The sequence below is a fragment of the Cibotium barometz genome, chromosome 20 (assembly GCF_041138505.1).
Source record: "Cibotium barometz isolate CiBa-2024 chromosome 20, ASM4113850v1, whole genome shotgun sequence".
Lineage (NCBI taxonomy): Eukaryota > Viridiplantae > Streptophyta > Polypodiopsida > Cyatheales > Cibotiaceae > Cibotium > Cibotium barometz.
The window spans coordinates 57,094,163-57,120,353 of NC_141065.1; positions in this window are offsets into that span (position 1 = coordinate 57,094,163).

Here is a 26,191-nt window from a genome sequence, read left to right on the forward strand (position 1 = left end):
ATAAGACAATGAGTGTGAAAATCAAAACCTTTTATTCCAAACTTTAATATTTACAAGTGAACCAAGCCATTTACAAGGATTGGACTAACTCCAATCTTATTTATTTACATGGTAGTCCTCTAGGGAACCTAATAAAGATCTGCGGTGGTAGCATTCAAAAAGTAGGGGGGTTCTCCCATGGTTTCAAGAACTCGATAAGTCTCTGGTAGGGGAGGTAAACCACGTCTAGAAAGACGGGTAACGGCTACTCTATCAGGGGATACAACTCGAGTCACACTATCATAAACCCATTGATTCTGCAACATGCGATTCCCATCGATAGTGACATAGGTGTTACGAGGAGTGCCAATAAACCAGAACAAGCGAACCATCCACAACATCTCGGCATATCGGATCCGCCCAAGTCGTTGGTGAGATTGCCGACGTGCTCAGCTCTAATGATGAAATAGGTAGATCGACAATGCCAATGCTCAGCTCTGTTCCATCCCCTTTCGATGCGAGTGTAATGAGGAAGGGTTAGCTTGTCTACAATGTGCATCATTGTGTCACGGAACTCAAATTCGGAAGAGCGACAAGCAGTCATCATGAACATGCATTGGAATACCAGGAAGCGAGAATAGGGATCCATCTCGTCCTCCTACGTCCAGCCGTAACTAGATTAGTTTAACAAGAATTCCTAGAGCAACAAGAGAATACAATATGAAATCTCCCAAGTCTAAACCTGCTCTGATACCACGTGTAAGGACCCCGACCCGCAGGGCGGGGGAATCCTTTTGATAGGCGGTTAAGTCTCGTGTTATTTTTCAATTGACGACACCTCGATCTCGTAGAAATACGAGGTTACGAGCAAACGGAGGGACCTAACTCTATCTCGCAGGGGAAGCATAGTCATCCTAAAGGAAATTCTAATCCCCAGCACGGAATGTGCGTGGAGATGGAACAAGACCCACACTTGGTTCAAGGAAGCCAACGCCTTTTTCCCCCCGTATTTCATGAGGCACGGCCATTGGCTCGGTCCCCTAAAACAAGTCTTGTTCGAGAATCTACTATTCCCTAAGTATCGTAAGTTATGACTAGTAGAAAGCTACCCGACTGATCGGGTCCACCCATCCTTAGAATGGTGCCGTCAGGGCATCCATTCTCCCACTTTCCACACACTCACCCGTTCAATTATTTTCTAATTAAGTCCTACCACACTGTGAAACACTTAAAAACAAATTCCTTTGTTAATTAATTACACTTGATTCCTTAAAAGAAATCTTCCTTAGCACAACATTGAAATCAACAAACATACTTACAGTGAAAAATATTTACAAAGACCCTGGAACCGGGCCAATATTCCAATCCAAACTTCCATGTCCAAACCATAACCATAACCATAACCACAATCCAATCACAACCACAACCACAACCACAACCACAACCACAACCACACCAATAATCTAGAATTCGATCTTCCAGCCTCAACCAGCTGGGTAAACCTCACGGACCGTCTCCCCTCGTCGTCAGCCAGTCTCGATGAGGGCCAAGCCGTCCTGTCACCCCCTCAGGTACTGCCGCTTGTACCAAACCCTCTCGCCCTTCGGAGGGGACGTCTCCTCATGAGGTGGGGGTTAAGTCACCGCACTAGCCTGGACCCACAGAACTAGGCAGCATATAGTGGTGAAGTCCAATTCCCAGTGGCATAGGAGGGGATTGCCCTGGGCCGACTCCCGGCCTCGCTATATTCTCCGCCCCGCTACACAGGCAAGCACGGAGTTAGCTAAGGGGGGGAGAAGCTGTACCTGCATGTTAGTAATAAACCAGTAGTGTATCCAATAAAAAGAGACATAGCCTTTATTCAATGAATTCACACATTAACAAAAACCATCGTTTCGGAAAGACAATGATTCAAAGCAAGATTATTTTCTTATAACTTTACTTAAGAGTAACCATAAGGTACTTTAGGCCATCTATACTAGGGGTTTAACCTTGGTTCCTTTCCTATTATTTCGAATCTTTGCATTAAGCTTCATAAGAGAGAATTTTACTTAAACTTGTTAAATGACCAACCTGGTTATCGTTTTCGTGCCTATTCGCTTCATTCCCTCCTTGGGCAGCGCGTGGTTCTTCATTTTGGCGGCGTTTCGGCGCCATAGAAGCACTAGAGTTTTAAGAGGATAGAGAGAGAACGGGGTGAATATAAGAGGTTGGGAACTTGGAGAGAAAAGAGAGAATTCTACTGGTTCAAACGGATTCAAAAACGGAGTCCGTTTGGGGTAGGAAAATCTTATTGGGCTTATGGGTAGGAACGACCTCTTAGCCTAAGTTTAAGTCGCCGCATATGGGGGGGGAATTGAGAGGGTGTCCTTAACTTGGAGAGCTCTTGAGAAGAGTGTACGTCTAGGGAGCCCTAGGGAAGAGTAAGGCAAGGGTTGGAGGAGAAGCATACTTTAAGTCTATTCACACGGGGGGGAGAAGAGTGTAGGACATGTCCTAGAGCTTGAGGGAGGGCTTGCGCGTAGGGCCTTGCTAGGGGCTTGCTTGGAGAAGGGGGCTGGGAGGGTCCTTTTATAGGTGCTGGAGGGTGGACGTCCGGGTGCGGGAAGGTGACACCTGGGTGGTGTAGGTGTCCGGGAGAGAGTGTGGGCGTGAGACACCTGGGGGTGGAGGTGTCTCGAAGAGAGAGAAAGTGTGACACATGGGGGTGGAGGTGTCCCCAAGAGAGAGAGAGCGCGACACCTGTGGATAGAGGGTTCTGGGAGGAGGGGGTATGTGTAGGGGTGTGCTGGAGGGTGCGTCTAGGTCGTGTACACGCTTGGGTGTCCCGGGTGGATTGTCGGTCGTTTCACGAGCAGCGCCCGTGGTGGTGGGGCCCACACCGGCCGCCCGCCGTCGTCCCGGGGGGTCAAAATTGTTTTTTGACGAAAATGTCCGGCCTTGCCCCGTGACCATGGGGGCGTGTTCCGTTCGTTGATTAGACGCTTGGATAGTTACTATTTTAGGTTGGAAGTTCGCAGATTAAAGGCTTAAAAGCTTAATTAAACCCATTCCGGGTACCCGTTTTTAGTTCAGAAAAAACTATTTTAAGCGTAAAATTACGTGTAGATTCCAAATTTGGATTCAAAATTACAAATTTCTAAGCAAAAATGGCTCATTTTCCAAAAATAGAAGTTTTCTGATCGTAAAAATGACAAACTAAGTTATATTTTTCAACTCTGTAGTACATTGTTATTTACAATGGGTATGTTACATTTTTCAACTCTGAAGCAAGTACATTGTTATTTACAATGGGTATGTTACATCCTTCCCTACTAAAAGAACTCGAGATGTCCTCATCTCGGCACGAACTCTGGGTAATTCTTTTGGAGGGTTGACTCTTCCTCCCAAGTGGCATCCTCCTCAGGGTAATCTTTCCATTCCACTAAATGTTCCCTAAGGATTCTATTGCGAAGCACTCCTTCTCTAGAGTTGATGATTCTATTAGGTCTCATTTCAAGGACTCCCTGAGTTGGCATTACAACTTGTTCATCAGCAAGAACATGATCAGGATGAGGCACATATGGCTTTAGTAAGCTTACATGGAATACATTATGGATTTTGAGGTGGGTCGGGAGGCGAGGTTTGTAGGCATGTTTTCCCAAACATTTGATGACTTCATAAGGCCCACAATACCTTGGACTCAGCTTCCTAAATTTTCCAAGAGATAAAGAACTTCTCTTTGGCCGCACTCGAAGAAAAACTTTGTCTCCTTGCTGGAAAATTCTTTCAGATCTTTTGGTATCAGCATAATGCTTCTGTCGATCCTGGGCGGCTTTAATATCCTTACGAATAGCTTTGGTTTGTTCTTCCATTTCTTCAAGCATCATCCTAGAGGCTTCAACCTTTAGTGTGGGGTCAGAGAAATTTAAGGGGGATAAACATTCCTGACCATAAAGAGCTTTGAATGGTGACATCTCTATGCTTTGGTGATAGGATGTATTGTAAGAGAATTCCACTAGAGGGAGATACTGAATCCACTTCTTTGGTTCACGCCCACAATAGGCTCTCAGGATGTCTTCTATAACCTGATTAATTCTCTCAGTTTGACCATCTGTTTCTGGGTGGTAAGCTGTACTGAAACAAAGTTGTGTTCCAATAGCCTGGAATAATGATGTCCAGAACTTTGAAGTGAAGTTAGAGTCCCGGTCATCACTCACTATTCTTTTTGGCAATCCATGAAGCCTAAAGATTTCCTTGATGAAAAGGCGAGCAATATCAGAAGATTTAAATGTCTTCTTTACTGGGATAATATGGGTCACTTTGGTAAGCATATCCACAACTACTAAAATAGAATCATATCCTCCTTGTGTTGTGGGCAGACTTGTGACAAAATCCATACTGATACATTCCCACTTCATCTGAGGAATGTCCAGAGGTTGGAGTTTCCCGGGCATTTTGATTCTTTCAGCTTTAATCCTTTGACATGAAAGGCATTGTCTGATGTATTGAAGGATATCTCTCTTCATTCCAGGCCAAAAGTAACTTCTCCTTAAGGCATTCAAGGTTTTTGCATAACCTGGGTGTCCTGCTATACGGGGCTATCATGAGCTTCATACAAGATCATCTTCTTTAGTGCAAGATCTTTGGGAATACATAACCTATGCATGAAGTAGAGGCATTCATCATTGAGGGTGTATCCCTTGATCAATACATTTTCCTTTTTTGTGGGTGCCTCCTTTGTGAACTAGGCTTACTAGCTTTTGGTAATCAGGGTCATGAGGTGAAACCTGCTTTACCTTCTCTAGGATGGGGTTATTTGGCATAGAGATTGCACTTAGGAAGGATTTGCGACTGAGGGCATCTGCTACAACATTATCCTTTCCAGGATGAAATTTGATATCAAAATCAAACTCTTGCAGAATCTCAATTCACCTCCTTTGCCTCATGTTGAGATTGGGCTGGGTGAAGATCCACTTTAAACTCTGGTGGTCAGTTATAAGCAGAAACTTACGGCCTAGGAGATAGTGTCTCCATAACTTGAAACAATGAACAACTACAAGAAGTTCCAAATCATGGGTGGCATAATTGACTTCATAGGGTTTAAGCTTACGAGAAGTGTAAGCCACAGGTCTTTCTTCTTGAATTAAGACACCACCAAAAGGCCACTAGCATCAGTGACAACCTCAAACTCTTTTGTGAAGTTAGGGAGCTTCAGAACTGGTGCTGAGGTGAGGATAGTCTTAAGTTGGCTAAAACTAATTTGGTGGATTGGTAACCATACTATCTTACATTCCTTCTTGAGGAGATCAGTTAAGGGTGCGGCTATCTTGGCATAATCCTTGATGAAGATCCTATACCATCCTGTGGAACCTAGAAACCCACGAATTTCTTTGACTGTCCTAGGGGGTGGCCATTCCAATATATCCTTGACTTTGGCAGGGTCTACTGAGATGCCCTCTGAGGAGACAATGAACCCTAGATATTCAATTTGGGAAGTGAAGAAGGTACAATTTCTTTTCTTGGCATAGAGCTTATGTTCGCGCAGTATTTGCAATACTTTGCGTACATGCTCCTCATGTTCCTCATTTGACTGAGAATAGACCAAGATGTCATCAAAGAAGACAAGGACAAATTCATCCAAGTAGGGTCGGAAGATATCTTGCATCAGGCGGTTGAAGGTGGCGGGAGCATTGGTTAATCTAAATGGCATGACTGTAAATTCATAGTGGCCATAGCGGGTATTGAAAGTGGTTTTGGAGATATCTGATTCCTTGATCCTAATTTGATAGTAGCCAGACCTTAAATCCATCTTGGAGAAAACTTTGGATCCATAAAGTCTGTCAAGAAGTTCGTCGATGCGAGGAATGGGGTATTTGTTTTTGACAGTGACCTTGTTTAGGCCTCGAAAGTCAATACAAAGACGAAGCATGCCATCCTTCTTTCTCTGGAAAAGAACAGGCGCTCCCCATGGGGAATTACTAGGGCGAATGAATCCTTGCTCAATGAGCTGCCTAAGTTGCTCCTTGAGCTCTATGGCTTCAGGAAGAGACATTTTGTAAGGTCTCCTTGAAACTGATTCAGCCCCATCAATCCCATGATCTACTTCTCGAGATGGGGGTAGCTTTGTAAGTTCCTCTGGAAAGATGTCTAAAAACTCCTGGAGCCAAGAGGGTTCTAAATCTGGATTGCTTTCTTCTACCTTGTTGAGTTTGACAAGGAAGATCTGTTGGCCCTTGCGCACTCCCTTAAGAAGGCGATTAGCTTTAACCAAATGAAATTTGGGTTTACCTGTTTTTCCCTGGGCTGATACTACCTGTCCTTGACTATTCTTAAAGGTGATGCTTCCTTCAGCACAGTGAATGTCAGCATTGTTTGCAATTAACCAGTCCATACCAAGGATTCCATCATAAATCCCTAATGGTAAGCTTCTGAAATACCCATGGGTCGATTCACCACCCAATTCAAATTCAAGATCTCCCACACAATGTCGGGATACTTCTTCTTTTCCACTAGCTAACTCAACAATCATTGCTTGGGCTGGTTTTTGATCTAACTGTAACTTACGCAAGCATTTTGGAGAAAGAAATGAATGCATACTACCACAATCAATCAAGAGCTGAAAAGATCTACCTTGATAAGTAGCCGGAGCTTGGATAATCGAAAACTGCTGATTAGGTCCTTGATGTTCTACAGCTGCATGAATGGTGGCTTGCTCTTCTTCTTCCATCTCTAAAGTCGGTTCACCAATCATAGAGCAGACACGGGCAGTCACTCCACGACCTCTACCACGTCCACCACTACCTCGTCCGGCCTGGTGGTTATTAGGAATCCCACGACCTTGAACTCCCCGGCTGCCTTGTGGAGCAGGAATGACACTAGGATTGAGAGAGGGTCTTGCAAGTTTGGGGCATTCATTCCGGAAGTGGCCAACTTCATTGCAATAAAAGGACCTTTGGTCCCCATAGGATTCTGAAGTGGAATTAGCATAACTACGGGGGATAAAATTATTGGGGTACTGACCAATAGGGTTGTGGTGGGAATTCGATTGGTAATTCCTCTGAAGGCGCCCCCTTGGGTTAGACTCAGGATAGACTCTCTTCTTTGCTTGACCACTCTTTACTTCTTTAGCCAGAGGTTTGGCTCGGGTAAGAGCATCTTGCAAGGTAGTTGGCCTCATTGCTTCAAGGCGAGAATCCAAAGGTTCATTCAGCCCTTGGCAAAATCGGGCCACTTGTTGAGTGATCGACATAGGTGGAGCATATTTGCCAAGTGTGACAAATTTTGAGTAGTATTCCTCCAAGGTTAAGCTAAGCTGCTTGAGGCTGAAGAACTCGTTCATCTTAATAGATTCATGAGATGGGGGAAGATAACGGCCCTTCACAGCTTGCTTAATGTCACTCCAGGTTTGGGTATCTTCAGTGACGCCCTTATCTCGGCACCATTGCTTCCACCAAAGTTTGGCATCCCCGGTAAGACGGAATCTGGCAAGCATGGATTGATTCCCAATTCCTGTACCAGCAGTCGAAAAGTAATCGTCCATGGCTTCTATCCAAACTTCTGCATCCCTTTCAATCTTTGAACCTGTCCCATTAAATGAGGGAGGTTGCATTTGTTTGAGGAGAAGCTTCTTCTCCTGTGTATCTGTATATAATGCATTGGGAGCAAGAAGTTGACGATCCTGGTTATCAATATGAAGCTAGATTTAGAATCATGTCACTTAGGCGGCTTAATACACATAAGACAATGAGTGTGAAAATCAAAACCTTTTATTCCAAACTTTAATATTTACAAGTGAACCAAGCCATTTACAAGGATTGGACTAAATCCAATCTTATTTATTTACATGGTAGTCCTCTAGGGAACCTAATAAAGATCTGTGGTGGTAGCAGTGAAAAAGTAGAAGGGTTCTCCCATGGTTTCAAGAACTCAATAAGTCTCTGGTAGGGGAGGTAAACCACGTCTAGAAAGACGGGTAGCGGCTACTCTATCAGGGGATACAACTCGAGTCACACTATCATAAACCCATCGATTCTGCAACATGCGATTCCCATCGATAGTGACATAGGTGTTACGAGGAGTGCCAATAAACCAGAACAGGCGAACCATCCGCAACATCTCGGCATATCGGATCCGCCTCAAGTCGTTGGTGAGATTGCCGATGTGCTCAACTCTAATGATGAAATAGGTAGATCGACGATGCCAATGCTCTGCTCTGTTCCATCCCCTTTCGATGCGAGTGTAATGAGGAAGGGTTAGCTTGTCTACAATGTGCATCATTGTGTCACGGAACTCAAATTCGGAAGAGCGACAAGCAGTCATCATGAACATGCATTGGAATACCAGGAAGCGAGAATAGGGATCCATCTCGTCCTCCTACGTCCAGCCGTAACTAGATTAGTTTAACAAGAATTCCTAGAGCAACAAGAGATTATAATATGAAATCTCCCAAGTCTAAACCTGCTCTGATACCACGTGTAAGGACCCCGACCCGCAGGGCGGGGGAATCCTTTTGATAGGCGGTTAAGTCTCGTGTTATTTTCCGATTGACAACACCTCGATCTCGTAGAAATACACGAGGTTACGAGCAAACGGAGGGACCTAACTCTATCTCGCAGGGGAAGCATAGTCATCCTAAAGGAAATTCTAATCCCCAGCACGGAATGTGCGTGGAGATGGAACAAGACCCACACTTGGTTCAAGGAACCCAACGCCTTTTTCCCCCCATATTTCATGAGGCACGGCCGCTGGCTCGGTCCCCTAAAACAAGTCTTGTTCGGGACTCTACTGTTCCCTAAGTATCGTAAGTTACGACTAGTAGAAAGCTACCCGACTGATCGGGTCCACCCATCCTTAGAGTGGTGCCGTCAGGGCATCCATTCTCCCACTTTCCACACACTCACCCGTTCAATTATTTTCTAATTAAGTCCTACCACACTGTGAAACACTTAAAAACAAATTCCTTTGTTAATTAATTACACTTGATTCCTTAAAAGAAATCTTCCTTAGCACAACATTCAAATCAACAAACATACTTACAGTGAAAAATATTTACAAAGACCCTGGAACCGCCGGGCCGATATTCCAATCCAAACTTCCATGTCCAAACCATAACCATAACCATAACCACAATCCAATCACAACCACAACCACACCGATAATCTAGAATTCGATCTTCCAGCCTCAACCAGCTGGGTAAACCTCACGGACCGTCTCCCCTCGTCGTCAGCCAGCCGATGAGGGCCAAGCCGTCCTGTCACCCCCTCAGGTAGTACTGCCGCTTGTACCAAACTCTCTCGCCCTTCGGAGGGGACGTCTCCTCATGAGGTGGGGGTTAAGTCACCGCACTAGCCTGGACCCACAGAACTAGGCAGCATATAGTGGTGAAGTCCAATTCCCAGTGGCATAGGAGGGGATTGCCCTGGGCCGACTCCCGGCCTCGCTATATCCTCCGCCCGGCTACACAGGCAAGCACGGAGTTAGCTAAGGGGGGGAGAAGCTGTACCTGCATGTTAGCAATAAACCAGTAGTGTATCCAAAAAAGAGACATAGCCTTTATTCAATGAATTCACACATTAACAAAAACCATCGTTTCGGAAAGACAATGATTGAAAGCAAGATTATTTTCTTATAACTTTACTTAAGAGTAACCATAAGGTACTTTAGGCCATCTATACTAGGGGTTTAACCTTGGTTCCTGTCCTATTATTTCGAATCTTTGCATTAAGCTTCATAAGAGAGAATTTTACTTAAACTTGTTAAATGACCAACCTGGTTATCGTTTTCGTGCCTATTCGCTTCAAGAGGGGCGAAGTCGATTGTTGCAGGGATGCGATTCGCTTTATTCCCTCCTTGGGCAGAGCGTGGTTCTTCATTTCGGCGGCGTTTCGGCGCCATAGAAGCACTAGAGTTTTAAGAGGATAGAGAGAGAACGGGGTGAATATAAGAGGTTGGGAACTTGGAGAGAAAAGAGAGAATTCTACTGGTTCAAACGGATTCGAAAACGGAGTCCGTTTGGGGTAGGAAAAGCTTATTGGGCTTATGGGTAGGAACGACCTCTTAGCCTAAGTTTAAGTCGCCGCATATGGGGGGGAATTGAGAGGGTGTCCTTAACTTGGAGAGCTCTTGAGAAGAGTGTACGTCTAGGGAGGCCTAGGGAAGAGTAAGGCAAGGGTTGGAGGAGAAGCACACTTTAAGTCTATTCACACGGGGGGGAGCAGAGTGTAGGACATGTCCTAGAGCTTGAGGGAGGGCTTGCGCGTAGGGCCTTGCTGGGGGCTTGCTTGGAGAAGGGGGCTGGGAGGGTCCTTTTATAGGTGCTGGAGGGTGGACGTCCGGGTGCGGGAAGGTGACACCTGGGTGGTGTAGGTGTCCGGGAGAGAGTGTGGGTGTGAGACACCTGGGAGTGGAGGTGTCTCGAAGAGAGAGAAAGTGTGACACATGGGGGTGGAGGTGTCCCCGAGAGAGAGAGAGAGCGACACCTGTGGGTTCTGGGAGGAGGGGGTACGTGTAGGGGTGTGCGGGTGGAGGGTGCGTCTAGGTCGTGTACATGCTTGGGTGTCCCGGGTGGATTGTCGGTCGTTTCACAGGCGGCGCCCGTGGTGGTGGGGCCCACACCGGCCGCCCGCCGCCGTCGTCCCGGGGGGTCAAAAATTTTTTTTTGACGAAAATGTCCGGCCTTGCCCCGTGACCATGGGGGCGTGTTCCGTTCGTTGATTAGATGCTTGGATAGTTACTATTTTAGGTCGAAAGTTCGCAGATTAAAGGCTTAAAAGCTTAATTAAACCCATTCCGGGTACCCGTTTTTAGTTCAGAAAAAACTATTTTAAGCGTAAAATTACGCGTAGATTCCAAATTTGGATTCAAAATTACAAATTTCTAAGCAAAAATGGCTCATTTTCCAAAAATAGAAGTTTTCTGATCGTAAAAATGACAAACTAAGTTATATTTTTCAACTCTGAAGCAAGTACATTATTATTTACAATGGGTATATTACATTTTTCAACTCTGAAGCAAGTACATTGTTATTTACAATGGGTATGTTATAGAGCTCAAAAACTTGTAATGAGATTTCCCAAGAGTCTTCTTCCAATAAACCCAAAAGGAAGTGGAGGACTCAATGGACTCTACTACATCCTTGGGCATATTTATGCAAGTCTACATGTAATGAGGACCGCATAAAATGCACTTGGTGTGAAGAAGATGGAAGAGTGAATACTTTCACAATGGGTGGATCCCAAAGCATTCAGCTTTCAGCCTTGAATGAGCATGCAAAATCTGCAGATCATAGGAGAGCTGCAAGTATTTATCATGCAAAGCTAAAGGCTATTGGTGGCAAAGGACCAATAGATGGGGGTATTGACACAATGGTGCATTCTGAACAGTTTAGAATAATCACTTGTATGAAGCTGGTACACTTTTGTGCATGCAATGATATTGCATTGGAGAAATATCCCACTCAATGTAAGTTACAAAGGGAGCTTGACACTCTTAATATGCCATCATCTGATGAGTATGGTGCATATACCAACCCGTATCTGGAAGATAGTTCTTGATGGCTTTAAGAGATTGTACTAGACAAGACTTGTATTGCTGAAATGTGTGGAAGTCCATTTTTTCAATCCTCATTGATGAAAGTACAGATAGAACCATGGAGAAACATTTGATTATCTACATTTTTTACTTGGCTGGGAATGGCAAAGGAGAGCCCAATTGTAAATTTCTGAGATTGCTACCAGTTGATAATGGATCTGGGGAGGCAATCTACAATGCTGTCCATGCCATGCTGTTAGAGAGTAATCTGGATTTGAAGAATGCATTTGTAACGGATGGTGCCTCAGCAAATGATAGGTCATAAGACAGGTGTAGTGGCACGGTTTCAAGCATCGGCTTCACGAATTATGGGCGTGCATTGTATTGCCCACCGTGAGGCACTTGCAGCAAAGGATGGTTTTGCATTGAATCCTCATGTGTTTGCTTTTGTTGATAAGGTTGCAAACAAGGTATATGCATGGCTAGGGAAATCAACAAATCGACATGTCGAACTTCGAAACTTGATGCATGAGTATCATATTACATACTTGAAGTTTTACAAAAAATCCATGCAATTTGATGGCTATCTAGAGGCCAAGTAATGGAAAGATTGGTTCCCTTAATGCCTGCTATTTTGGAGCAATGGAGAATGCATGAGAAAAAATGGTACAATTATGCTACAATCTTTCAAGTCCAGTTTATGATGCATTTGCTGGCTTATGTTTTGGTTGAATTGAATAAATTAAATGCAGAATTTCAGAGGGAGAACATGGATGTTACTATGATTGGAGTCTACTTGGATTTGACATTTAAGAAGCTCACTAAAAGGTATATATCTTATGAGGGCCAATTTGGTGCTGGTTCAAAACAGCTTACAAAGTTTTTGAACATGTCAAAAGATGGGAATATGTTATATGTTGATTCTAATGGGTTTACTCATATGCATGTGCTACACTTTGTGCCAGTTCCAAAATTAGCTCCAAAAAAGAAACGAGGTAGAGTAGTAAGTGATTCAGAAGAGGAGGATGCAACTCTTGATCTCAATGTACTGCCTCATGATGCTGGAAGTGCAAGTGGTTCCCTCGTTGAATGTATTTGCATTGGAAGGACATTTGTACAAGATGTTTTGAATGCTTTAAATAATAGGTTTCTTGATCTTGGGGTTTTCAACTCGGTCAAGCTATTTAATCCCTCTGCCTATCCTTCAGATGTAATTGAAAGGGATAAAAGGACTTAAGAATGGCTAGAGAGGCTTATTGGCAAGCTTAATGGCTAGAGAGGCTTATTGGCAAGCTTAATGTTGATGATTCAACAATTGACATTAGGAAATGTTTGGGTGAATGGGAGGATTTTGTTGGCATGCTGTACAGGGTTGCTAGGAGTAGAGGTATGCGTGATGCTTGGGCAATCTATAGCAACACAAAGACTTGGTGGGACACATTTCCAGGACTGATGCATTTATGGCAAGCAAGCATAGTAATTCCAGCGAGTACAGCATCATGTGAGCGAGGTTTCTCTTGACAAAATGACATAAAGAGTAGCTTGAGAAGTAGCATGTGTCTCGAGACACTTGATGCATTGATGTTGTTATCACTAAATGTAAGTGATGCATCACAAGTTGTTGGAAAGATGTTTTTGATATTTGGTTACAAGGAAAAAAAAGGACAGCGATGCCATTAGAGTGATTTATACACTAATTTCATGAAGTGCAAGACAACTAAACAATAGTCAAAGGCCTAATTTTGGCAAGTTAGACATGCAAGGCATCTGGACTGGACAGCATGTTGGCCAATGTATGGGTACATAAGATGGTTGACAACATCACTCCAGCTATTATTCCTTGAACACAACTAGTGAGTAGGTTGTACTAGGGTGGCTAAGCCCATTTTGGCAAGCTGGACACACATTTCAGATGGCTAGGCACCTAGACACATTTCAGATGGCTGGTAGCCTGGTAGAAGAAATAGTCATAGATATGTCTATATGTAATACAAGGATAAGCTATCGCGCATCTCTCACATTAGTACTTTCATAGCATAAGTATTACATTGAAGCCTTTTGTTTGTAGATTGGATGCTTTATGTATATACAAGCTTCATCAACAATTATACCTAAATGTTTACTTTTAAAAAAAGCTTGTTTGTAGATTGATTGTTTAATTACATATAGTTTTTTAGTTTTTAAAAAAGCTTTTCATTTTGATAAATTGCTTGCCATTTGAATAACATTATTTTTGAAAATTCATGTCATGTGAAAAGCAGTTTAAAAAAGTGTATGTCACTTGAAATTTTAAGTAACCCGTCAAATTTAGGCCCTGGGGGTAATTCCTATTAATGACCTTATCACCAACCACTTACGGTTTGGCTCTATCATAATCAATGGCAAGTTGGCAATGTTATTCTACAGTTTCTACTCTAGCTGCATGCAAGGGGGCCAGTCGTTGGCAGGAGTCCTGAGCCCTAGGGCCAACTCGGCAATTGTCCCGTTTCCTCTTCCGGCCACCTCTCTGTCCAACTGTGTGTGAGTGTGAGGGAGAGAGATCCAACTTTTATCATTTTTTTAAACAGTAATCTCAAAGTTTTGTGAGGGAGAGAGATCTAGCTTTTATAAATTTTTTAACAGTAATCTCAAATTTTTTTTCCTTGCTTTCTCCCCTAAAGCAGATCAGCTCTCGCGAGGAGATCATCATCACCTGAGTGATGCTCACCTCGAAGTAATCCCCTCTTAACCACCCTGAGTCGAGCTCGCCTCTATCCTTTCTACAACTCGTGCATGTTTAAGGCTAGAGATTATCTCTACACTGCACTTTCACTTTTCGAGCCTGTTTGGGCTGCCTCCACCACTGAAGCTTAGGTTTGTTTTCTGCAACAGCTACTGCTCCCGGATGGACACCCACGCCCAGTTCTATCATTCGTCTCCGGGTTGAGTACCCGGCCATGTAGATCATGTTCAAGAAAATGACCGCTATAGCCGGCTGTGCATCTATTGCGGGGCCACTCTGCAAATAATCTCCTCGCATATTTCTTTAATGAAGATGGCAGTGATAGTTGGCTTCCTCGGCGTGGCTGCGACTATAAAAATGGCTTCATTTGGGTGAGTTATACTCACTTAGTCTGCATTGTTGATTCACGGGTTAACATGTCACTTTTCCTAGCATCCATCGGGAGCTCATCCTCTCAAGTTATACTCACTTAGTCTGCATTGTTGACTCACGGGTTAACATGTCACTTGTCCTAGCATACATCAGGAGCTCATCCTCTCAGGTATCTAGCTATTGCTTGATTATACTCTTTATAATATACAATTGAAGGTTTCTATAATCTTTGAATCCTAGCAAATCCATTTATATGGTTTGACATGTTAATTTGTACATACACAATTTGATCTAATGACCTTTTTCTTTTCTGATGATGTTTGGGATTCTGTATTTCCTTGAATCCATTTGACAGTTTCTACACATGTAAGCTACGAGAGTTTTTTAGGCATAACGACTCTGCTACCCGCATGACCTAGCTTGACTATGGTTGGCTTCTTATAGAGCGGATATATCCCCTAGCTTTACACATGCATGGGGTGCTCAATAGTGTCAATTTCCAAAACAATTTGCTATGTAATTTTGGGCATACACATTGGGCTTCTGCATGCCCTGATGAGTATCTTGCTTTTTTTAAGGTCATGAACTGAATACGGTTACTCTGTTTTTTTCATGAGTTTTATAAGGAGTCTTTAAAGCACATTTTTTTGTGACAAATCTGGTCTGGTTCTATCAGGTTGCATCCTATAGATAAACGATGAAGAAATTAATTCCCAATTGGGGCGTGAACATTCTAAATGGTTGAATAGATAAGCTCCTGGAACCTTGGATTATGATTTGTGTACCCTAGGTGATGGACTACCTGCATGATGTGCTCTGAAATTCGGGGTTACTCATTTTGGTTGTTCGTGTTTACATCTTTGGATAGTACGACTAATGGTCCTATGAGTGCATCAGTATAAGGTCCTTACATCAGTTATTATTGTTATTTTTTGAGGATCTTAAGGGCATACACATTTCGTTAATTACTCGATGATGGGCATGATTTGCTGTTTTCTGAAAGCTGTGAATCTGGTTATGGATGGGTGACTATGTGACTGATGATGGGTATGATTCTTCATTCTTTGATTTCTAAAAGTTTTGAATTTGGTTATAGATGGGCGAATATGTATTGATGACTTATCTTGGAATTAATGTGTTAACATATGTAACCTAGAAAAAAAAATTGATTTACTGAATGACTGCTTCAGTTTGCAGAGATTAGACAAATGGATTGTTTACTTACAGCCATGTTGTTGATCTAATACTACATATCTAGCAATGGATTGTTTACTTATGACAAATGTTATAATATGTAGAGGTGGTTTTGTATTGTATGACTGTGTACAATTAAATGAAATTGCTCTCTATCTGTCTTTCTCTCTCTTAACTTTTATGATTATTGAATCTTGATTAGTGAGTTGTGATCATAGCTAGCTACTTCCGATCTTGGTGAAGGATGTGGACCTGCTGGTGGCTGCAATTTATTTCCAGGTTGGATTCTTATTTTGATTGTTTTAACATTTTGTTAAGCTATCTTCAGCTATTGGGTGTCTCCCTTTTGTGTCTTGTTTTTGTTGTTAGTCTGTTGTTCCCCTACTATAGTAGTATAACTACCTTGTATAAATGAACATGCTTAACCGTTAAAAAGGAGTATAACAGCCTTGTATAAATGAACGTGCTTAACCGTCAAGGTATGCTCTCTTCTCTTTATTCTCATGTGGCTTCTTTTTCTTATTTTATTCTTATATTTTCAGTTATGGTTGACCGTCCCAATCTAGTGCCTCTTAGAGGACGCGGCAAAAAGAAAAAGTCACAGCCTTCAATAGATTCTTTTTTCTCAAGACATACCATTGCCAATGTAGGACATGAGAGTAGTGGTGGGAGCTCGAAAACTTGTAATGAGATTTCCCAAGAGTCTTCTTCCAATAAACCCAAAAGGAAGTGGAGAACTCAATGGACTCTACTACATCCTTGGGCATATTTATGCAAGTCTACATGTAATGAGGACCGCATAAAATACACTTGGTGTGAAGAAGATGGAAGAGTGAATACTTTCATAATGGGTGGATCCCAAAGCATTTAGCTTTCAGCCTTGAATGAGCATGCAAAATTTCTAGATCATAGGAGAGCTGCAAGTATTTATCTTGCAAAGCTAAAGGCTATTGGTGGCAAAGGACCAATAGAGGGGGTATTGACACAATAGTGCATTCTGAACAGTTTAGAATAATCACTTGTATGAAGCTGGTACACTTTTGTGCATGCAATGATATTGCATTGGAGAAATATCCCACTCAATCTAAGTTACAAAGGGAGCTTGGCACTCCTAATATGCCATCATCTGATGAGTATGGTGCATATACCAATCCTGTATCTGGAAGATAGTTCTTGATGGCTTTAAAAGATTGTACTAGACAAGACTTGTATGCTGAAATTTGTGGAAGTCCATTTTTTCAATCCTCATTGATGAAAGTACAGATAGAACCATGGAGAAACATTTGATCCTCTACATTTTGTACCTCGCTGGGAATGGCAAAGGAGAGCCCAATTGTAAATTTGTGAGATTGCTACCAGTTGATAATGGATCTGGGGAGACAATCTACAATGCTGTCCATGCCATGCTCTTAGAGAGTAATCTGGATTTGAAGAAACTAGTTGCATTTGTAACGGATGGTGCCTCACCAATGAGACAGGTGTAGTGGCACGGTTGATAATGGATCTGGGGAGGCAATCTACAATGCTGTCCATGCCATGCTCTTAGAGAGTAATTTGGATTTGAAGAAACTAGTTGCATTTGTAACGGATGGTGCCTCAGCATGACAGGTCATAAGACAGGTGTAGTGGCATGGTTTCAAGCATCAACTTCACGAATTATGGGCGTGCATTGTATTTCCCACCGTGAGCACTTGCAGCAAAGGATGGTTTTGCATCGAATCCTCATGTGTTTGCTTTTGTTGATAAGGTTGCAAATAAGGTATATGCATGGCTAGGGAAATCAACAAATCAACATGTCAAACTTTGAAACTTGATGCATGAGTATCATATTGCAGCCTTGAAGTTTTGCAAATCCATGCAATTTGATGGCTATCTAGAGGCCAAGTAATGGAAAGATTGGTTCCCTTAATGCCTGCTATTTTGGAGCAATGGAGAATGCATGAGAAAAAATGGTACAATTAGGCTACAATCTTTCAAGTCCAGTTTATGATGCATTTGCTAGCTGATGTTTTGGTTGAATTGAATAAATTAAATGCAAAATTTTAGAGGGAGAACATGGATGTTACTATGATTGGAGTCTACTTGGATTTGACATTTGAGAAGCTCACTAAAAGGTATATATCTTATGAGGGCCAATTTGGTGCTGGTTCAAAACAGCTTACAAAGTTTTTGAACATGTCAAAAGATGGGAATATGTTATATGTTGATTCTAATGGGTCTACTCATAAGCATGTGCTACACTTTGTGCCAGTTCCAAAATTAGCTCCAAAAAAGAAACGAGGCAAAGCAGTAAGTGATTCAGAAGAGGAGGATGCAACTCTTGATCTCAATGTACTGCCTCATGATGCTGGAAGTGCAAGTGGTTCCCTCGCTGAATGTATTTGCAATAGCTCCAAAAAAGAAACGAGGCAAAGCAGTAAGTGATTCAGAAGAGGAGGATGCAACTCTTGATCTCAATGTACTGCCTCATGATGCTGGAAGTGCAAGTGGTTCCCTCGCTGAATGTATTTGCATTGGAAGGACATTTGTACAAGATGTTTTGAATGCTTTAAATAATAGGTTTCTTGATCTTGGGGTTTTCAACTTGGTCAAGCTATTTAATCCCTCTGCCTATTCTTTAGATGTAATTAAAAGGGATAAAAGGACTAAAGAATGGTTAGAGACGCTTATTGGCAAGCTTAATGTTGATGATTCAACAATTGACATTAGGAAATGTTTGGGTGAACGGGAGGATTTTGTTGGCATGCTGTACAGGGTTACTAGGAGTAGAGGTATGCATGATGCTTGGGCAATCTGCAGCAACACAAAGACTTGGTGGGACACATTTCCAAGATTGATGCATTTATGGTAAGCAAGCATAGTAATTCCAGTGAGTACAGCATCATGTGAGTGAGGTTTCTCTCTCGAGACAAAATGACATAAAGAGTAGCTTGAGAATTAGCATGTGTCTGGAGACGCTTGATGCATTGATGTTGTTATCACTTAATGTAAGTAATGCATCACAAGTTTGTTGGAAAGATTTTTTAAATATTTGGTTACAAGGAAAAAAGAGGACGGCGATGCCATTAGAGTGATTTGTTCACTAATTCCATCAAGTGCAACACAACTAAACAATAGTCAAAGGCCTAATTTTGGCAAGTTGGACATGCAAGGCATCTTGACTGGATAGCATGTTGGCCAATGTATGGGTACATAAGATGGTTGACAACATCACTCAAGCTATTTTTCCTTGAACACAACTAGTGAGTAGGTTGTACTAGGGTTGTAGAGTGGTTCTCTCTACCGTGCAATATAGTGCTCATAGAGTACTACCGATCAACAAATGTGTTAAGAAACACAATGTCAATCCGAGGACTCGACTTGATTAGTGCATGAAGGCTTATCCCATGAGGGAGAGCTCGCACACACGAACCACCACTTGACAATTCAACCATTCAACACCTCAATCAATCTCTCAATCCCTTAAATCCACTACACTAATAAAGAGAACAAGCAATGCATGGCAATCTCTTAATCCCATTCAAACATTGATTAAATCTTAGCTTTCCCTAATGCCAGCAAACCCATAAGCATGCATCTACTAACCCACAAGCTTAAGCAAACATAGAATGTAACATTCACAAACCCACAAGCTCATAGAGAGAGTCTATCCATGAATAACTCATTGCCAATGAAGTGGGCAAGAGCTTGCATCAATGGAGACTACACACACACACTACAAGCATGCAGCATACACAAGAGAAAGAAAGAAGAATTCAACTAATCATAGATTAATCTACTTCAATGATGCTAAAATAGATTAAGAGAAAGAAGTAGAGCTATACTCATTGGAGCTTGATGCTCATTAGAGTACAATAGAGAGAGAGAGTTAGAGAGTTGCCATAGCTTGAGAGCTCAAGAGCTTCACTCAATAGATTATGAGAATGGCCAAAAACGTCCCCTTTCTTTAGCTAACATCTCTTTTATAAAGATGTCACTAACCCTAACCATAAAGATGTCACTAACCCTAACCCTAGGCCTCTTTCACACATGGGCGGATAACCCCATAAGTAAGCCTTGAATAATACACTTAGAACTCTCATTTAGAACCCACATTGACCAAAAACGATTTACATTGCACTTCGGCACAAAAATATGGAAAAATTATGTGCGTCTTTATGTTCCCATGGCTACAATCCCGCTCTCTCGCATTAATTGCTTCCAGCCTCCTTCCATAATCCGTGTTCCCGTGGAACATTCTGCCCTTCCTAAATCACGCACGTTGTCGTGCCATGGCACGTCTATGATATGAAACCGTGCATGTGAGGCCGTCAAATACACATCCAGATGCATGAGGTTATGTGCCATGATGAATCATTATATGATGTCTGAGTATATATGTTCATATTGTAGATAAAGTTCAATAAGATGAGCTGAGGCTGAGCCAGGTTTTGAAGCCCTTGACAGTGTGGTGTGAATTGTGGAGGATTTTTTTTTATGCTTATGGAGAATTTTGGAGCCAGCAGATATCTTGTGCCTTGATAAGACTGGATTTTGCTTGTGACATTAGCACTGAAACAGAGAACTTAATGGTGCATATTGGTCGGGATCTTGATTGTATGCTTTAAATGGCAAAATCATATGCACAATAAGGATGTTAAATGGAGCTAAGGCGTGAGAAAAACCTTTATGGTGTAAAGGTAAAAAGGAGTTGATTATATATATATATATATATATATGGTCAACACTCCATAACAATGGAAAAAGGGGAATTAAAAAGGCATTGAGGATTTTAACCTTAATGCTAAGGTTATGTTTTATAACCTTAGTGCTAAGGTTAACAAAATATTGGAGAATTTCTAGAAATCGGGCAGTTTTCTTTCTATGGCATGTATAGCTGGCCGCCGAGATCGCCGCGGGGAAAGGAAGAAAACGACCGGAAAGAGACGTCCATTGAGAGTGAGGAGAAAAGATATGCAGCGTCTGATAACAGTGTCGAAAAGACCAGGCTTTTTTTATTTCAAAAATATATAGACTGTATGTGCTTTGTAGGTGCTAGAATTAGAGAGTAATTCTAGCACAACATAATGATGTATTTATGGGAAAAACTATTTTCTAAACCAACACTGAGCGATGCTTCTCCAGCTGTTTCACCCTCGCATAATTGATATGAAGCATACGGTTGGTGGAGTTCCACGCATGCAACTCGACAGCTAAGTGTTTTTATATATATATATATATATATATATATTCTCTTAAATGTTACTCTCATTCTATACGAATTGAGAGAATCGTTTAACCCATATATATATATCAAAAGAAGTTTGGAATTGAATAGAAGGATTTTTGGGAAAGAAGCTAAGGAATTTGGAGCTCGGTGATTGGTGAAAAATGCATTGAAGCTGAGGAAAATTTGCCTTACTTTCTTCTCATATGGATTTTGAAAATTATGAGTATGTCAAAGCTATGCCAAATGCTATATTTTGCTTGTGAGATGTTAGGACATTAAGGCAGGTTTTCAGGTGATAAAGTACATCTCGAAATAACAGTTTTGAGGGCACTGGATGTAATGGATATAGCTGGACACATGTATATTGGAATAATTGGAAATCTTTGTTATGCCCACATGTGAATGGTTCAAAGGATTTCATGCAAATTTGTGCATTCACCTGGAGGAACTCAAGGATGTATTGAGGGAAGAGGACACATGTATTTGTCAATGGAAATAATGGTGTTCAATACTCCTTGGGAAATCTTGTACGTGAAATTCTTTGTTGGATTTGACATTCACTCTCACAGCTAGAAGTTTTGTACTTTCCTGGCTACTCCGCACACTTCACGACAACTTTGGTGAACCCGACGTGAAACTGCTGGGGTGAGAGTGTGGTGAAACATACAGCGAAGCTATGGCTGAGAATTCTGAGGGCCAGGGGGTTCATTTTGACCCCGGAGTTATGCAGATGTTCCAAATGTTTTCCATGTACATGCAACAGCAACAAGCTGCTGAGAGGGGACAGATTTCCATGACCAAAGCCTTACAATCAATTGTGAAAAAGGTAGATCAATTTGATGGGAAGGACATTACAAAGTATCTGCGCAATTATATAAAGGAGATGGAGCTAAATAGGGTGATCGAGGAGGATATGGTTCGAAGTTTCGAGTTGGTATGCGTTCCTGAAATAAGAGAGCGCATAAAAGGATTGCAGACAGCACAGGGTGGCAGAAATTGGGAAGAATTCAAACTTGCTTTAAAGGATGAATACTTCATGGAGGATTCTGAGCGAGTGACCAAACGAACTTTTTTGGAATGGGTCACAAAACCTAAAATGGGAATTTCTGCCACAGAATTGCTAAGGGAGTTTGAGAAGCGTTATGCCCAGTTGTCAAGAATAGAGCGTGCAACTTTGGACAGAGAAAAGACAGAGCTCTTCTTGCAGGCAGCTGGGAAAGATCTCCAGGAGACATTGGAAATCCTCCTTGAGGATAAAAATACAGAGCAAGGATTAAAGAGTGATTGGAATGATGTTGAGGATGCAGTCACTATGTTAGCAAAGCGGCAGCGGAGGAGGGATAAAATGGTGATGGGCTCTGCAACCCCCATAGCTGCTGTTACCCCTGAGAGTTTATCCAAGCCAGCTGCCACAATTCCTAAGATAGATGGGCCGATGGATGAGCTTATCAAGGGTATGCGTGATTTAAAATTGAAGATGTCCAGGATCGAAGAAAAAGGTCTACCATTGGGGCAGGCTTCTATGCAAAGGCCTCAAATCAAAGAAGGGTTTACATATAGATGCATATGGTGTGATGACCCAGAGCATGCAAAGAAGGATTGTACCAGCTATAAAGAAGCTCTTAAAAATCAACTTGTGTTCTTCAAAGATGGGAAAATCCATCTTACAGAGACTGGTCTTCCACTGAGTACAAACTTTGGGAAAGGAGGGATGAAAAAGCTGGTAGAGGATATGGCTGCTAGTCATGCCATTTCTATGGTTGAGGCAGCAACCTATGGATTAAAGGTTGGTCAACAAAAGCAGGGATTTGAGAATGATGAGGATTATGAGAATGAGAATTTTTGGCCGTCAACAATGGAATTAATTGCATCAAAGAAAGTGTCAAAGCAAGCTTTGCATGAGGCAAGTGATTGTATACGCCTTGAGACTGGCTGGGAGGAGCCTGTGGATTCTTTATCCATTCATGCCTATATTGCCAAATGCCAAAATAATGAGGCACAGGTAGAGGAGAAACGTAAAAGGGAAAATGAGGAAGGAGGGCCATCAAAAAGAGTTACACGTGGAAGTGAAAAGAAGGATCCTGGGCCATCACATATGCCTCCACAGCAAAGCAGACCTCCACATGATGTTTCAATGGAAGAAGTGCCAGCAAAAATGAAGGAGAAGGGTAAAGGGAAAGGTCCACTCTACAAGCTTCAATCTGATATTGAAGTTGCAACAGATCTCAAAAAGGTGCTTGAAGAGAGAATTCTAAACAGCAGGGTGGAATTCACACTAGGGGAAGTCTTGGGGATTGCAAAGAAAGAATTTCATGATGAGATAATTGATATTATACGAAGAAAAAGGCAGTCCATAATTGAATCTATTCCATCGCAAGGGGAAGCAAGCACTTCCAAGACTCATGGTGTACAGGTACAGAAAAAGGAAGAGAGAGAAAATGTGGTGGAATGTAATCACTCTGCTGATGGGGCACGACAAGTGCGTTTTGTGGAAGAGGATGATGAAAAAGAAGTTCTTACAAAGAGTCATTACTCCAGGAGCCATTGGGAAAGAGCCACCACTGAAACCCTTGTCAAGATAGGTGATTTGGAAGAGCCATATGTCGCTCTAATTGATCATGGGTCTGAAATAAATCTTATGGCTAAAAATCTCTACAACAAATGTAAGTGGCCAATGGATGTGGATCATGGGTGGATGATTAAAGCAGCTAATAATTCATCTGGAGAGCTTTATGCAGCATGTCCAAATGTAAGGGTAACTATAGGGGATGTGAAGGATGATCAGAATTTCTTTGTTCAGGAGATGTCATCGTATCCCCTCATTCTTGGGCAACCCTACATTACAGCTGTAAGGATGGAAACAAAGGTTTTGGACGATGGTTCAGCTTATGCAAGAATAAGGAGTAAAGATGGCAAAAAAGCTGTTCAGTTTTTGACAGTTTGCATTAATCATGAAAGGAATCGTGAATCTCTTCGGGCACAGTCACTCCCAAAGATAAACAGAGAGTTTATGAATTACAGGGAGATGAGGGATTTTGGCCAGGTGCCATTGTAAAGCGGGATTCCAATGGTACAAGGGGAAATGAGTTCTCGCAGGACTCAATCAATGTAAATAGTTTTTCAGCAAATTTTCAGGGATTCTCCAGCTATGGGTTACTGGTTTTTGTAAAAAGTAAGGATTTAAAGCGTGGCATGCAAAAACATATACAAAATGAACAAAAAAGTTTTGAGCAGTGTGGTCTTTTGGAGAAGAATGAGTTTATTTCAGGGATGCTTGATGAGGTGTCATTTATAGATACTATGGATGTACTTTTTGATATGAGAAGAGCATGCTTACAGGGTGGAAATGAAATGATAAGGGTGTCATCTGTGGAGATGTATGATATAATCCAGGAATTTGAGGGGGTGGAATGTAAAAACATGAATTGTGAGATGGATGCTCATGTTGATACAAAGTACAAAACGGTTGCAAAAAAGGTGAAGCCAGTTGCCTTGCCCTTGCCACCAGGAAGCAAGGAGAAGATAGATGAAGCTTCTATGCAGCCAAATCTTAGAGATCCGAAGAAAATTGGGCATAAATTTACTCAAGAAACTCTGAAAGAGCTGAAGATTGGTGAGAGGGATTTTCTGTTGCCAGTTGAAAGGGAATGCTTTGAGGAGATGCTTGTAAAACATGGGAAAGCTTTTGCCTTTCAGCCGCATGAGATTGGTTGTGTTGATCCAAGTGTAACAGCACCAATGGTGATCTTTACTGTTCCACATGTGCCCTGGAACCTGCGGCCAATTCCAGTACCAAAGGCTCTCTTGCCAAAGTTGATGGAATTACTAAAGGAAAAGATCAAGATGGGAATCTTGGAGCCTTCATGTGCCCCATATTCCAACAGATGGTTTACTGTACCAAAGAAAAATGGGACATTGCGCTTTATTCAAGACATGCAACCTGTAAACAAAGTCACAATCAGGAATGTGGGAGCAGGTCCAATTGTGGATGAGTTTGCAGAAGCATTTGCAGGGAAAGCTATATACTCTATGGGTGATCTGTATTCGGGATATGATCAGTTCCAGCTGGATATGCAAAGCAGGGACTTGACCACAATGAGAACTCCTTTGGGATTAGTAAGGATGTGTACCTTACCACAGGGAGCCACTAACTCAGTGGCACATATGATGAATGGAATGAATAAAGTCTTACGGGACTTCATACCACAAAAAACTATGCCATTTTTGGATGATGTGCCAATAAAGGGCTGTGATGAGAAAGACAAAGATGGGAATTTGAATTCAAAAGGGTGCCGCAAGTTTGTGGCAGATCATGTAAAGGATTGTGACATGATTCTATCCAGGCTTGAAGAAGTGAATCTTACTTTATCTGGGCAGAAATCAGTGTTTGGGGTTGGTGAAGTGCTAATAGTGGGACATCTTTGTAGTACTAGTGGACGCCGTCCTTGTCCAGCCAAGATAGATGCAATACAAAGAATGAAGGAAATATGCATTAATGTTACAGAGCTGAGGAGATTTCTTGGAGCATGCGTCTTTTATGTTATTTGGATCCCACATTATGCACATGTAGCAGATCCTCTTTATCAGCTTTTGAGGAAAAATCAAAAATTTTTGTGGAGTGCAGTACATATTAAAGCTATGCGGAAGCTGAAATATTTGCTCCAATCATCACCCATTTTGAGAAAGGCAGATTATGAGTGTGGCAGGCCTGTGATTGTTACAGTTGATACTAGTCCTACTGGGATTGGATGGGCAGTAGGGCAAGATGATGAGGATGATCATAGGTATGTAATTAGATTTGGAGCAAAGGTATTAAGCTTTCGACAGCGAAAGTATCCACAGATCAAGAGAGAATTATGGGGGATAGTCACTGCTCTAAAATGTGAAAAAGAATATCTTATTGGGGCATCTGTACTTGTGGAGACTGATTGCTTGCCACTTCTTGGGATGATAGCAAGTTGTACCACTCCAGATATTGCTATGCTTAGGTGGATTGCTTATATCAAGTCACTAAATCCTGAGTTTGAGCATATTGCAGGAAAAGATAATCCAGTTGCAGATATGCTATCAAGAGCCAGGTATGAAGATGAGGAAGAGATGGTTAGTGACATTGATGATGTGGGTACAAAGTTTTATACTACAGCATATGCAAAGGGGGATCATATTTGCTTATCAAATGCACTTGAGTCTTTTATTGAGGAAAT